We start from the raw sequence: 13,908 nt of genomic DNA, 5'->3' as shown, positions 1-13,908 counted from the left end.
ATCTCTCTCTGTATGTCAAATCTCTCCAAGAATGTGAAATCTCTCCCAAATCTCTCTATGTATGTCAAATCTCTCCAAGTATGTGAAATCTCTCCCAAATCTCTCTTTGTATGTCAAATCTCTCCAAGTATGTGAAATCTCTCCCAAATCTCTCTCTGTATGTCAAATCTCCCCAAGTATGTCAAACCTCTCCTAAATCTCTCTCAAAATCTCTCTCAACTCCTTATAATCACTCGGGGCATCCCGACCCTTAATTTAGTCGAAAACCGCTCGAAAACGGAAGTCTACGCGAAAAACAGCCTTAAGGAGCCGAAACCCCTCTTAGGAGCCGAAACTCCTCTTAGGAGCCGAACCTCTTAGACCGAACCTCCTGAGAACCGAAACCCTCTCAACCGAAATGGACCGAGCACTCTGTCTATTTTGGTCCCCTGATCATTTCGAACCGAGCCTGACCTACTGCTCTTCTCTTCTCACTTTCGGTCCGAGAGGACTACACCTTCGGTCCGAGGACCTAACCTTCGGTTCCGAGATGCGAGCCACGACCGAACCCTCGCACCTTCGGTCCTCCCTTCTACTCTCAGTTCCTTCCTTCTCCACTCTCGCTTCTCACTCCCTTAGAGCCGAACCTCGCAGGTTCGGTCCAGATGCCGGTTTTTTACCTAAACTTCGTTTTAAGCTCGTTTTTCGAGATTTTAACGCGGGATTTTCACCCAAACTTGTATTTTAACATAATAAACCCTAAATATTCATATTTTAACTATATTTTGGGGAAAATCATTGCCTACGAACAAAATCTATTTGGTGAGATATTTAGGTGGAGTGTTGACTTATCCTTTGGACAAGGACACTAGCAACCTCCCCATACCTTCATAGTACAACCCCCAGTCACTATTACACCATACCTAGTCATTCCATAGTACTTTTCCCACCATTTTACAGCCACACACTTGGTCAAGAGCTAGAAAACTCTCCTCTCTCCTCACATTACTCCATTTTTCCACCAAGTGACAACTTCATTCTCTCTCACTTCCTCTCTCTAGATTTCGAGATTCAAGGCTTGTTTCCAAGCTTTCCTTCTACATTTGGTAAGTATCTTCCTCCTACACTTAGATATTCTACTATCTTTCATCCAAATCATAGATGGCTTACACAAATATCGTCATATTTGTGTTAGATCTTCAAATCTTCAAGCAACTCCCAAGTGTTCTTGAGTTGAACACTACTTTTCTCCATCATCCATCTACTGAAATCACTCAAGGTGAGTTCATACCCCTATATTTTCATGTTTTTCTTAAGTTTTAAGGGGGGGATACAAGTTAAAACATTAAGAACATAACTAAACTCATTTAACAGCCTTCATTAGAAAAGTTTAACTCCATTCACGGACTGTTTTGGTCAACTTAAACATTTTATTTTTCAAAACTATATTAGGTTCAAATAGTTCAGGTTCATACCTTTAAAATGACTACTTGCACATCTCCATATGATTGTTCTACGATTTATGGTGATTTTTACAAAACAGCCTATCATTTCAGAAACGAATTCGGACCAGTCTGTGAATACGAACATTTTAACACAAGTTAAAGACTTCCAAAAATCATAATAAAAATCATGAATAAACTAGACACATTTTATGATCTCTCAGAATTTACGGATTCAGTTTTCGACTTCGTATGATTTTTTCAAAAACAGTGCTGAAAGGCAAAAAACTAGTTAACAGCTTATAACTTTCATAACACTTTGTAGTATGTTGAGCAAAGTGTAAAACCATAAGTTGTAAATATTGAATGTATCTTCTTGTTATTTTATCATTATAAAATGAAATTTATAGATTCATGATAAGGTTTACTCATTCATTTCAAACACATATAATAAACTTCAATGAGCATAGTTTATGGATTTTTACTACATGAAAAAGGTTTTTACTCTCAAAACAAATGGGTTTTTCGTATTCTACATGATAAACTATATTAGTAATAGTTTGAGGATTTCATATCACTAATTTATTCAGAAAAGGTGACTTCACTTCCTTCACGGAAGAGGTTTTAATATCAAACTATGTGTAAACTAGTTAACTTAGGTTGTGAGGCAATTCTCTCCCCGTACGTTCGAGTACGGGATCCCAATTCCTGTAAGTTATAACTAAAGTCTCTTGTAGGGAGAGCGTGAGAATTGTGTATAGATCTATATTGGGTTTGACACCCCACACCTTGCTGCTAGCTACAGTGGGACCTGCAAGTCTACGGGTGACAAGAGTCATAGTATCTTAACGTCTGAAAAACGTTGTGCAGGTTATTTCTCGGCATAGTATGGTTATAGCGACTCACATAGGTAGTTAACAATCTTTCAAGTTTACATGGAAACTTTTACCTTAAAAAGGGGTTTACTTCTAAATCAAACGAGTTTATGTCGATTTAAACTTACATGAATTACTTTAAGTATGGTAAAGTACTTGTACACTTTCGGTCTTAGGATTAAAGACAACTCCTAACACATAAAGTTTACGGGATTTTTCTCAAGTCAAAAAGGGTTTTATGCTGATTTAAAATCACTTTTATAACTTTATGTATGGAAAATACTTGTCTATTTTCGGTCTTGAGATTTAGGACTACATAACTTTTATAAGGAAAATATTGGATTTTCTTTGGAACATATTTCTATTAACACTACATCTCGTCTAGAATTGTTAGACTTCAACGGTTCATTTAACTCAAATTATATGTAATTTATACATGCTAAGTGATCATAGAAGGAACCTATGGGTTCTTCTAGAATTCATTATCGCATAACATAGGAGCATTCATTCCACACTTAACTAAGAAAATATTGGATTTTCTGGAAATCATACTCTATCGCTTTTACAAGGAAAACAGTTACTTCCTCAAACAAAACTCTTATGAACTCACCAACTTAATTGTTGACACTTTTTTTCAAAACTACTTGTATTCTCAGGAAATCAGTGAAACTAGAAAACCAACAACATTTTGAGGATAGGACGATAAATCATCAAACAGTTCATTTTGTCATGATAATGTAATTGATTTGAATCATGTAAACATATACTTTGGTGTAACTTTTTCAATTATATTTATGATGGTTGTTTTTTTTACTTTGAGCACTATTATACTCGTTGTTGTGATACTATACATGAAGTACTCCACCCCCGGACGTTTTTGCCATCCTTGGTTTGGGGGTGTGACAGATTGGTATCTGAGCATTCTTTATAGTGAACTAAGTATATCTAACCACATAAGATACACAAAGTATAAATGCATTGGGACTAAGGTCTCTTTATAGTGAACTAAGTATATCTAAATAGTTTGTTATTAAAAATATACATGTATGCATACATACTAAGGTCAGCATCATTCTAGAACAAAACAAAAGTAATGATTGTTGAATGGCACAAGTAGGCTTGGGGATGTATAGTCAGGTCTGGGAAGGACATAACCTGATCAACTATGTCTAACCCAGAAGTGATTAGCATATGCCCGAGAATGGTTGTGGCGTTGCAACAAGTCTAAAAACTTACCAAGTCTATCTACAAACAAACATTGAAAAGCATAAGTCAAACATTAAAATACCATAGGAGTATTTTGTAATATTATAACCAACTTATGTGAAAAATAAAGACCCTTATTAGTAGGTCTTTAACGACTAAGTGCATACACCAAAGTTATACATAATTAAAGATATTATAGACTCAGAATCTATGACTATTGCTCTACTTCCTGTTCCTTGTTTGGTTGTGGACTTAGAGTAGAGTCATTTATTCAAAGGTCTATTCTATCCCAGACTATGTATAACTGGTATGCACTATGTGATTATAGACGTGACTGATAAGGATCACCCCTATAAGTAATTATAGGATTAGACGCCTATCAATTATCTCTTCCACTCCTATTCTCGCACGTATAACATAGCAAGATCCTACTTACCAGGCGACCCCTACTTTCCCGACCAGGGAAATGGTGGATGGTTATGAGAAGAATCAGAAGCGGAACCGGAGGTAATCAACCCTCCATGCATAGCCAGGGTTTCCGCGAACCGTTTCGACTACATCGGACCTGTGCCCCGTTGGGCAACCGTGATTAAGGGTTGGAGTCGACGGTAATGACAGCAATCACCATGTGGAAACCAACGAGGTTGCTATGACCTCAACCACAGGGACCGACTGACAGAGCCCTCCCGGCAAAGGCCTGGCGGATCGCGAACATCGGGGATTACAACAGGGAGACTGCAAACCGAGTTCGAAAACTGCACGCTACTACAGACCCTACCGTCTCACGTACCCGAGACTCAGAAAGAGACTACTATTTCAGAGACCAACTTTCTTTTTAAGACCTTATCGCCGCTCGGGCAGAGGCAAAAGAGTAGCAGGGTAGGCACACTGTCACACCCCAAAACCAGGAACGGCGGAAACGTTCTGGGGCGGAGGACGTCATGTATAATATCACAACAATGTAAAGTAGTAAACAAGAAACAACATCATCCATTGCATTAATAATATAATTATTATACAAATGTGTTATGTCAAATTTTGATAAACACTAAAGCATAAATCAAAATGAAAGATAAGTCTTGAACAAACTCCATCTTCCTTTCTCCTTGCATCGGTACCTGTCTATGATGACCTGAGGATACAAGTAATTTTGAAAGCGAGTATCAGCTTTAAAGCTGGTGAGATCATAAGTATTTAGTGTCTTAATTTGTATGTAAGTATTTGTATGTAAGAATTTGTAAGTCTATGTATTGTAAGTATTGAAAGTGTATATGAACTATAAGTGTTTGAAAAACCCTGGAATCCCTATGATTCCTACTAGTATGTGAAGGTGTCTTCTACCAAGACCTAACTGTTCTGAAAGTAGTCTTCTACCAAGACCTAACTGCTCTGAATGTGTGTCTCTTGTAAGAGCATGTATTTTCCCAAGTATAACTATCATTATCCAAAAATATAGTTTCTACATTGCCGTGCGTCGTGTGAATGTTCACGAAGTGAATGTAATGAGAAAATGAAATAGTACTATGGTGTAGTGCTATAAGAACTACTGCCGTACTAATTACCTTAACCTGGATTTATATTAAGGCATTATGTGATAAATTTCACCATACTATCGACTAGTAACAACGACATAATGAATGGTCGTAATAACGGAATGACGTTTGGCACCCGCAGACCTGCAGGTCCGGCTGTAGCTAGCAGCAAGGTGTAGGATTGTCAATCCAGTATAGATCTATACGCAAACTCACGCTCTCCCTCCAAGAGAATTCTGGCTACAACTCGAGCCATGACATTTAAGTCATGCTCCGATTTAAATCACAATAATTAGCGTATTCTTGTATATGTACTGTAATGAACTGTTCTAGCTGTAATGTAATGAACTGTTCTAGCTGTAATGTACGTGCTCTCTACCTAGCAAGTATAGTAATGTAATCGTTCTAGTATAGTTGTATATGTTCTCTTCCTAGTATAGTTGTATATGTTCTCTTCCTAGTATAGTTGTATATGTTCTCTTCTTAGTATAGTTGTATATGTTCTCTTCCTAGTATAGTTGTATATGTTCTCTTCCTAGTATAGTACTGTAATGTTCTAGAAAGTATTGACTCATGAATGAACTGACTCATTGTATGATATCGCGTTCTAGTAATTGTTCTAGTATCTTCCTAAACTACCCATATGGTAGTTTACTAGTAATCTATCTGGTACGTATGAACATGGATGTATACCCTTGCTACCCAAGGGCATATGTTGAACTGGAAGGACCTTTTATGACTATATATGTACACATGATATATAACTAATATTTAAACGACTTTCGGACGAATACCCGATATCCCACCAGACCACATCTCAAGCGTGAAAAGGAAATAGGGTGGATAGCCTTCCTAAGTCTTTTAAACATTTCTTATATAACTATACATATAGAGGCATGCAATTTATAATATAAAAGCATAAATAAGTTTTGTAAGACATTTGAAACATAAATATTTTTTTAAGAAAAGATCGACTTGATGTCAATCTATAAAACAATTTGAAGGCAAAAGTTTGATAAAACAGTTTAAGTATAAGGAAACATTTGTTTGAAACACAGTTGTAAATAAGTTTGAAAGGTAATGTACGGAGTAAGATGTACAGTGTAATAAGGAGTTTAAAACATATAAAATGTTTATAAAAATCATTTGAAGGAAACTGTTTGGTAAAATGGCTAATGAGTAGCCAAATCATTTGAATGCTGTATATTAATTACATGTGATTGATGTAATAAGTAATATAATCCTACTTACTAATCACATGTGATTGACATAATAAGTAGCATGATTCTACTTTTATCCCCCCCCCCATAAAACATTTAAAATAGTTTAAAACATTAGTTAAGGGGTATGAACTCACCTGCAGTAAGTGACTGGAATTGAATGGACTGTTATCGTAAGGAAGGATCGGGCAAGTGCTCGGTGTCAAGTGAAGTCTTTAGACACACACAATGATCCTAATTACATATGAAGACATATGTATATAAATAATTAATGATTAAAACACTAATTATACAAGTATATCCATTTAAACGCGAAGAAAACACATTTAGTCAAGTGCTAGGAGGCTAAAGGGTTGCAACAAAGGAGTGTAATGCCTCTAATGGGAGTTTATGGTCTAAAGACCATATTCCTTGGAGTTTACGGCCCAGGGGAGTAAGCTCCTGGCCGTAAACTCTCAAAAAGCCCCTAAATGAAGTCTATCAATTATACAACTCATGTGGTGAATTGTTTCAAGGCTAAATCAAGTCTTAGGGTGCCATATCAACTCCTTTAAGGAGTTTACGACCATGGGACCACAATCCCTTGGAGTTTACGGCCGTAAACTCCCTTGGGAGGGTGATTATGAAGTTTTCAAGTCCCATACTCACATAGGATATGTTCTAGGCAATTTTTCAAGGCTTTAGGAGGAATTATGGCACCATTTGGCACCATATATTGGAGTTTACGGCCCTAAAATATCTTGGGCCGTAAACTCTCTTTTCTTGGTGTTTTTGTGGTGTTTGCTAGCCTCAAACACACTAAGGTACTTGTCCTAATTTGTCTCTTGGCTTAAGGAAGGATTTAGGGTGTCCTTTGACCCCTTTATAGGAGTTTACGGCCCGAGAACTACTCTTGGCCGTAAACTCTTCAACACTTGTGCTTTCCTTATGTTTTCTAGGTTCTAAACACTTAGGAGTACATGCCAAAAATAAAGTCTAAGCCTTAGGGAAAGTTCTAAGGCATTTTGGCACCTAAAACATGGAGTTTACGGCCTAAGAAGCTCCTTGGCCGTAAACTCCCTTCTAGCCATGATTCCTAATTGTTTTGTGGTATAAATCATGAATTGGAGGCTTCTAGTTCGAGTTCTAAAGCTTTGAGGGTCATTAGAACCCTTTAGGACCTTAAAATGGAGTTTACTCCCCAAGAACGTTCTTGGGCGGTAAACTCCCGAATCTCACTTATTTGGCAAGCAATCTATGTTACTAAGCTTATAACAAGTAGTATAAAACAACTAGAGAAGTTTACTCACAATCTGGGATAAAAACCCGAAGATCCATGAGAGGGAATTTTGGCTTTTCTCTAAATGGAATTCAACAAATGAACCAATTTGGTTCAGAATTCTATTTATAGTCCTGAGATATTTTTGGCAGAAAATATTTTTATTCCTGGAACGAACTCTAATGTCTTAGAGTAATGGAATAACAGTGTTGCACAAAACCCTAGTGCAACCACTCTCCTATTATCTTCTTAAGTGTAAATCATGAAGACTGCCTAACTTACACTCGGAGTCTGAATTTTCACTGTAACTGATCTACATCTATTGGCTTGATATGGTTTGTTCAGAATGGAAATTTCGGGTCGTCACATCATCCCCCCGTTAAAGGGAATTTCGTCCCAAAATTAGAATTTAGGCAAGGAAGTATGCACGAATGATTGAGTCGTGAGGAGGAAACTTCCTAATCGATTGGTTCTAGCGCACTAAAGTGAAATCGGGGTCTCGGTTGGCATTCCAACAAACCTTCACTAATTGACGACGGCGTTGCTTCGTCCGCTTGACCTCTCGGTCGAGGGTCACTACGGTTCTAATACGAAGGCGAGGATCTCGACGAGTGGACTTGCAAGAGTCCTAACGGAAAGGTATGGTTTCACAATCGAGATGCGAAGAGTAGAAAGTACGTTACTGAGTTCGCGGAGTAGGTCTAGTTTGTGCGAGGCACAGGACCGATTCTGATAAGAATCTCGGAGGTCCTGTCTAACTTGGATTTAGCTTTCCACGCTTTACGAAGCATATTAAGCCATTCCCAGAGTGAGTTATCCTAAAGAACTTGGTCACTCACTTGGAATCTCAAAGGTTCCTTTTCTTGCGTAACTTCCCAGTCAAAGGCCACCCCTTGCTGGGTCAAAGTCGTACGAGTTTCTGTAGCTTGCGAGGAGTTCTGAATAAACTAAGGCGGTAGGTCGGTAAGACCTAGAATTTGGCGAAAGACTGTCGGCGTCTCTGGTGTCGATAAATGCTCAACAGTTCTGGAAAATTGAAAGAGTGCTCATAATTTCTCACATTACTAACAGTGTGTCATAGAAATTTGACTCTTCAATTTCAAAACTCGTGCCTAGAGAACTTCACAAGAAGTTCCTCTGGAGGTAATGTTCCCATGGGTTCCTTCTTACTACAAGGGTAGATAAGTAAGTCATTACATGGAGAAATGACGAACTGATCCAAGTAAGAAAGACGTACCCTACTCGTTTAGCTCATGAAAGCTATGGGCGTATTGGTCCTATCCGAAGGGTATCACTACGGACTCGAAGTGTCCGCATCAAGTTCAGGAGATAGTCTTCTGGACATCTTTCCCTAACACTCGAACTGGTAATATTCAGATGTCAGATCCATTCCTGGAAGTAGTTTCTTTCCTTGCGTTTGCTCAACCATTTCATCTATGCGAGGCAGAGATAACGATTTCCATGAAAATCTTGACGGAGTCCTCGATATCCGAGGCGCATACGATGCGATCCATCGATCTTTGGAAGAATATGACCGTGGTTCTCTAGGGTGAGAAACCTAGTCTTCTAATTCTATTTTTGTGTAGTTTGCTAAGTTGTCCGGACTGTTCTTGCATATCCGTAGGTATTTAAACTATAGGGTGATCTGTTTACGGAAGTCATACTGGGTTCTAAGTTTGTTCACTTGACAATGTGATTACTCATATACTTAGGTAGTTCTCCATCCTGAAGTTCATTTTAGAATTCATACTTGGCTTCACGATCACAATCTCGTGTATACGAGTCGTATATAATTAAGATTGAAAAGGCAGTCGAATAACTGATTCTTCCTTACCCTCACATCCCAATGAGGAAAAGAGTTATGGTGAAATCATCAATTCTAAACCTGTAGAACCTTGATTATATAACACTCTTATGTATACATTCCTCAGTGATAGATCATCCGCATGAATTCCTAGATTGAACTTGACGTACTGCACGAGTGGTACTTCGGGGATTTCTTCGGAAAGAAAATAACTAAGAGGTACTCCTGGCATGAGTACTTCGGCGTTCTGATATGACGGATTCGCTGGGAAAATGATCTAGAAGAACAAGATGCACGTGTGAAGCTGTTTTCATGAGGATCAAACTGAATCAATTCATATGATAATGTCGAAATCATACTGAAACTTAAAGACATTAGAATTGAACATAAGACGTTTACAGACAAAACACAACCGCGCAACTATCAACAGAGTTTCAATACTTTAGACTTACAACAAGACCATCGCTGCGAAATAAGGTATACTACAAAAGACAAGTATACGCAGCACGAGAATCCCTATACAGATAGGATCTCGCAAAATTTAAGACTCTAGTTGCACTAGTTCTATATAGTTTATAAGTCTGTTACAACGAAACGCCTAAATTACATTTAACGTGGTTCCTGAGCAGGCTCTCTTGCAGCTGTGATCCTGAGAATCCTCCCATCTGTGCCAGAGTTCTTTGCTATCGGGCAATCTTTCTTGAAGTGCCCTGTCTCACCACATTGGTGGCATGACTGGCTAGTACTAGCTCTGGTGACGGGATTTCGGTGTTTAGCCAATGTTATGTGGACGCGAGTGCCTTCCTCGTTACTCCACTTTGAAAATTGCTTCTTAAATCGCTCGACGTTATAACAAATCTTGTGTGCAGGGTTAGTCCCGATGAAAGGGACTTGAGTGATGGGTCGTTTCGGTGCTTCACAGTCACGAGCATGATGCCCTATGTTTAGGCAATTGCAACATTGCATCTCATGGCAAGCCCCGTGATGATGGAAACTACACTTATCACACTTCGGGAGTTTTCCCTCGTATGGCCTGCGCGGTACGGGAACGATAGGGGTTTCCACTTGCTGCTGTTGTATAGCCAGCTTTTGGGATCTCTTGCGTTCTTTCCGGGCTTGACGCTTTCGTTTCTTGTTCTCTGCTTTTCGGCTTTGCGAGCCTGTGACTGTTACTGTTTGGCAACCTCCTGGATGGATACCACGATTGGAAACATCATTCCCATCAGCAGCATTGACTGTGATGATAGCACTACGGTGCGCAAGGACCGCAGTTACGGCAGCCACTACGGCAGCTGTAACTGCCGTTTGAAAGGTAGCGGCGTCCATAGGAAAAGCGGAGGTTTCGCGGTTCGACTGATTGCTTCCAGATGACGACATGATTCTGTTAACACGAAAGATAAGGATTTTGTGAGCGATTCTGGTTGACCCTGATGTACTTAGATTGTTCATGAAAAGAGTAAAAGTACGTTCTCGAAAGTTTGACCTACATCCCTATGATGCAGTCCTAGTACAGATTGAAAGTATGTTCACGAAGGTTTGACCTACATCCCTATGATGCAGTCCTAGTACGGAATGGAAGTATGTTCGTGAAGGTTTGACCTACATCCCTATGATGCAGTCCTAGAAATGAGTATAAGTGAGTTCGTAGAATGGTCTCAAGACGTTTGTTGTGCAAGCCGAGGTATCGTAAGTTGGTGAATAACAAGATCCAACCACTGAAAGAGACTTGGAAATGTCTCCGGATCTAACTTGCTATAGTCCAATGACTTGACTAAACCTGGTGGTGAGGATTGAGCGTTGTTATGCATGTTTCTCTAGGGTGTTGTGGTAGTACTTCATACAAATATGGATAGGTGTGGAAGGTAGTATGGGCCTGTACTACTGAAAGCACAGGACCCATACGCGTATCAGGGAAACCATGATCTCTAGGGATGGGTTGAGAGAGAGTTGGATCCCAGGTTTGTGGGAAGAGTCTGAGTTTTTGTGTGGTGTTTTTCAGTATGGAGATTCCGAGGCATGATGGGAGTGGATCCGGGTTAGGATCGGGAGCAGGAGAGGGAGTTCCGGGCAGATCAATACCGCCCGAGGTTATCGGTCAGATGAGCACGAGCGAGTTGGATGCGAGGATTCGTGAGATCCTGCGTGATGAGATTGCTGAGTTGTTTCGGGCTGAGTTGCCAGAGCTTTTTGGGTCGATTAAGACCGCCATGGTTGAGTATTTTGATGAGCGCTATGCGGCTCTCGCAGAGACGGCTGCCGCGGCGGCTACAGCGGCTGCAGCGGCAGCAGGGGGAGGAGTGGGTCGGGGTTTTCAGTATCGGGACTTCACTTATACGAAGCCTCCCACCTTCGATGGAGTTCAGGACCCGATTGTTGCTATGAGATGGTTATCGGACGTGGAGGGGTGTTTCTTCACGTGTTCATGCCCTGCCGATCAGCGGGTGCGGTGTGCTCTGAACCTGTTGAGGCTCGGGGCGAAGGATTGGTGGAGATTGACCATGGGGTCATATTCAGATGCGCAGAGAGCTGCGGTTTCATGGGATCAGTTCAGAGAGATGTTCATCACTCGTTATGTTCCGCAGGTTGAGAGGGAGAGATTGGCTCAGGAGTTCCTTGAGCTGAAGCAGGGTTCGGAGTCGGTGACTGAGATCACCAGGATGTTCACTGAGAGGGAGATGTTTTGCCCAGAGTTCGCTTCGGAGCAGGCTCAGATGTCCCGATATCTGAGCATGCTCAAGAGGGACATCAGGCAGTTTGTGTCTGCGCAGAGGTGTGGGACATTGTTGGAGTTGCAGGAGGCCGCTAGGCAGCGTGAGTTAGAGATCGAGTTGCAGTTTCGTGAGCTGAGGCAGGCTCCGGTGCAGTCGCAGCCGACGCCGAAACGGTCCAAGACCGTTGATGTTAGAGTGGGGGATCTGAGCAGCCACACTTGTGGAAAGTGTGGGAGGAGTCACACCGGAGCTTGTAGGTTCGGTGGTGCATGCCGCAAGTGCGGAAAGGAGGGGCATTATGCGAGGGATTGTCGACAGTCAGCACCAGTTCGGGATTTGAGGATTTGCTATCTTTGTGATTAGGTTGGACATTTGAGGGTCAACTGTCCACAGCTTGCTGCAGGATCGGTGCAGGCTCCAGCACCGGCCGCTTTGAGGATCACAGGTGGAGATCATGGTGGAGCGGAGCCCCCAAGGGCTCAGGGTCGTGCTTTTCAGCTTATTGCAAAGGAGGTCAGGGCAGTGCCAGAGACAGCTGCGGGTATGTTTCTTTCTTGATGTCTTGTTATCTTGTGATTATTGTGGTGTATTGTTTGTGCTGGTATCTTTGTGTGGTTTTCGATGCGGTATTCGTCATTTTGCGGGTTGTGGTTTTGGTTATGGGTTGTTGTTTTGGGTATTCCGTTGGTTATCATTCATGAGGGTTATTAGTGGGAACCTGGCTTGGGTTTGAAGGTCGGGTAGCATTTGCTTTCTGAGGGGTGGCTAGATGCAGTTTGAGTTTCTTTCGATCGGGTTAATCAGTGTTGATGTGAGATCTCATTAAGGTTGTTTATGCTTGTGGGAAGCAGTCCGCGTGTAAGTGTTTTCTTTGTGCAGGGTTGTTCTGGAAGGTCGGGGATGGCGACCGGTGGTTGTTAATCAGTGCTATAAATGGGGGAGAATTGGAGAATTCTCCGGGAGGTCGATGAGTATTTGAGGGTGCTTAGCTGTTGGGATTCAGCAGTGTTCTGTCAGCCCAGAGTATACGCTGATAGGAGCAAGTGTCGGGCATGCGGGGCGGGATACAGACCTAGGGCATTTGATTGTGGAGGCCTGGAAGCAGGCCGGGGTTCGAGTATGCCTGATGGAGTTAGAGTTCGGAACCCCTAGAGGGCTAGAACGGTATGTGTGGGAGGATTTCCGGAAATGATAGCTCGGAATGATGAATGCTAGTTGAGCGGTCCGGATAGACTGAAGGCCGGTAGGCGTACCAGTCAGGCCGAAGGCTCGGAGAACGGTCCAGCCAAACTGAAGGCACTAAGAGTTGTCCAGATTGGCTGAAGGTTCTGAGAGTGGTCCAGATGGGCTGAAGGCCTGGTGAGGCGGTCCAGTCATGCTGAAGACTCTGTAGGTATTGTTGGATCTGTTGAGGATACGGTTTGGGTATGTCGCAGTGTGTTTGCATTAGAAGGTCTGGCCCCGGGTAGTGATCTTGATGAGTTGAGATAGTGCATGGGCTTGAGATCCCCTGCGATGAGAGCCAGAGTATGTGTGGCAGATGGATAGCGGATACGCAAAAAGGGTGGTGTCGCGTTGGGCGAGCATCGTGGCACTTGTTGGAGTGACAATGTGGCCAAGTGGATTCCTTGGAAAAAGGAGAGAGAAAGGTGTGTAACTCCGAGAGGGAGTGCAAGTTCACGAAAGTGAAAGCGGCAGAGCAGAGTTATGATTAGAGTAATTCGAGTATGGTTCCTGAGCATCGTGTTTGCGGCAGTGGATTAGAAGCTCATCCGGTTTGGGATGTCTGCTGAGGTTGCAGAAGGAATTCCGCAGGTGTAGAGCCAAGAGGCTTGGAAAGGATGCAGGGAGAGAGTCCTGGACTCTCAGTGTGATTCTGAT

This window comes from Lactuca sativa, chromosome 3 (assembly GCF_002870075.4).
Source record: "Lactuca sativa cultivar Salinas chromosome 3, Lsat_Salinas_v11, whole genome shotgun sequence".
NCBI classification, from domain to species: Eukaryota; Viridiplantae; Streptophyta; class Magnoliopsida; order Asterales; family Asteraceae; genus Lactuca; species Lactuca sativa.
Note: the sequence above shows the minus strand (reverse complement) of the source record.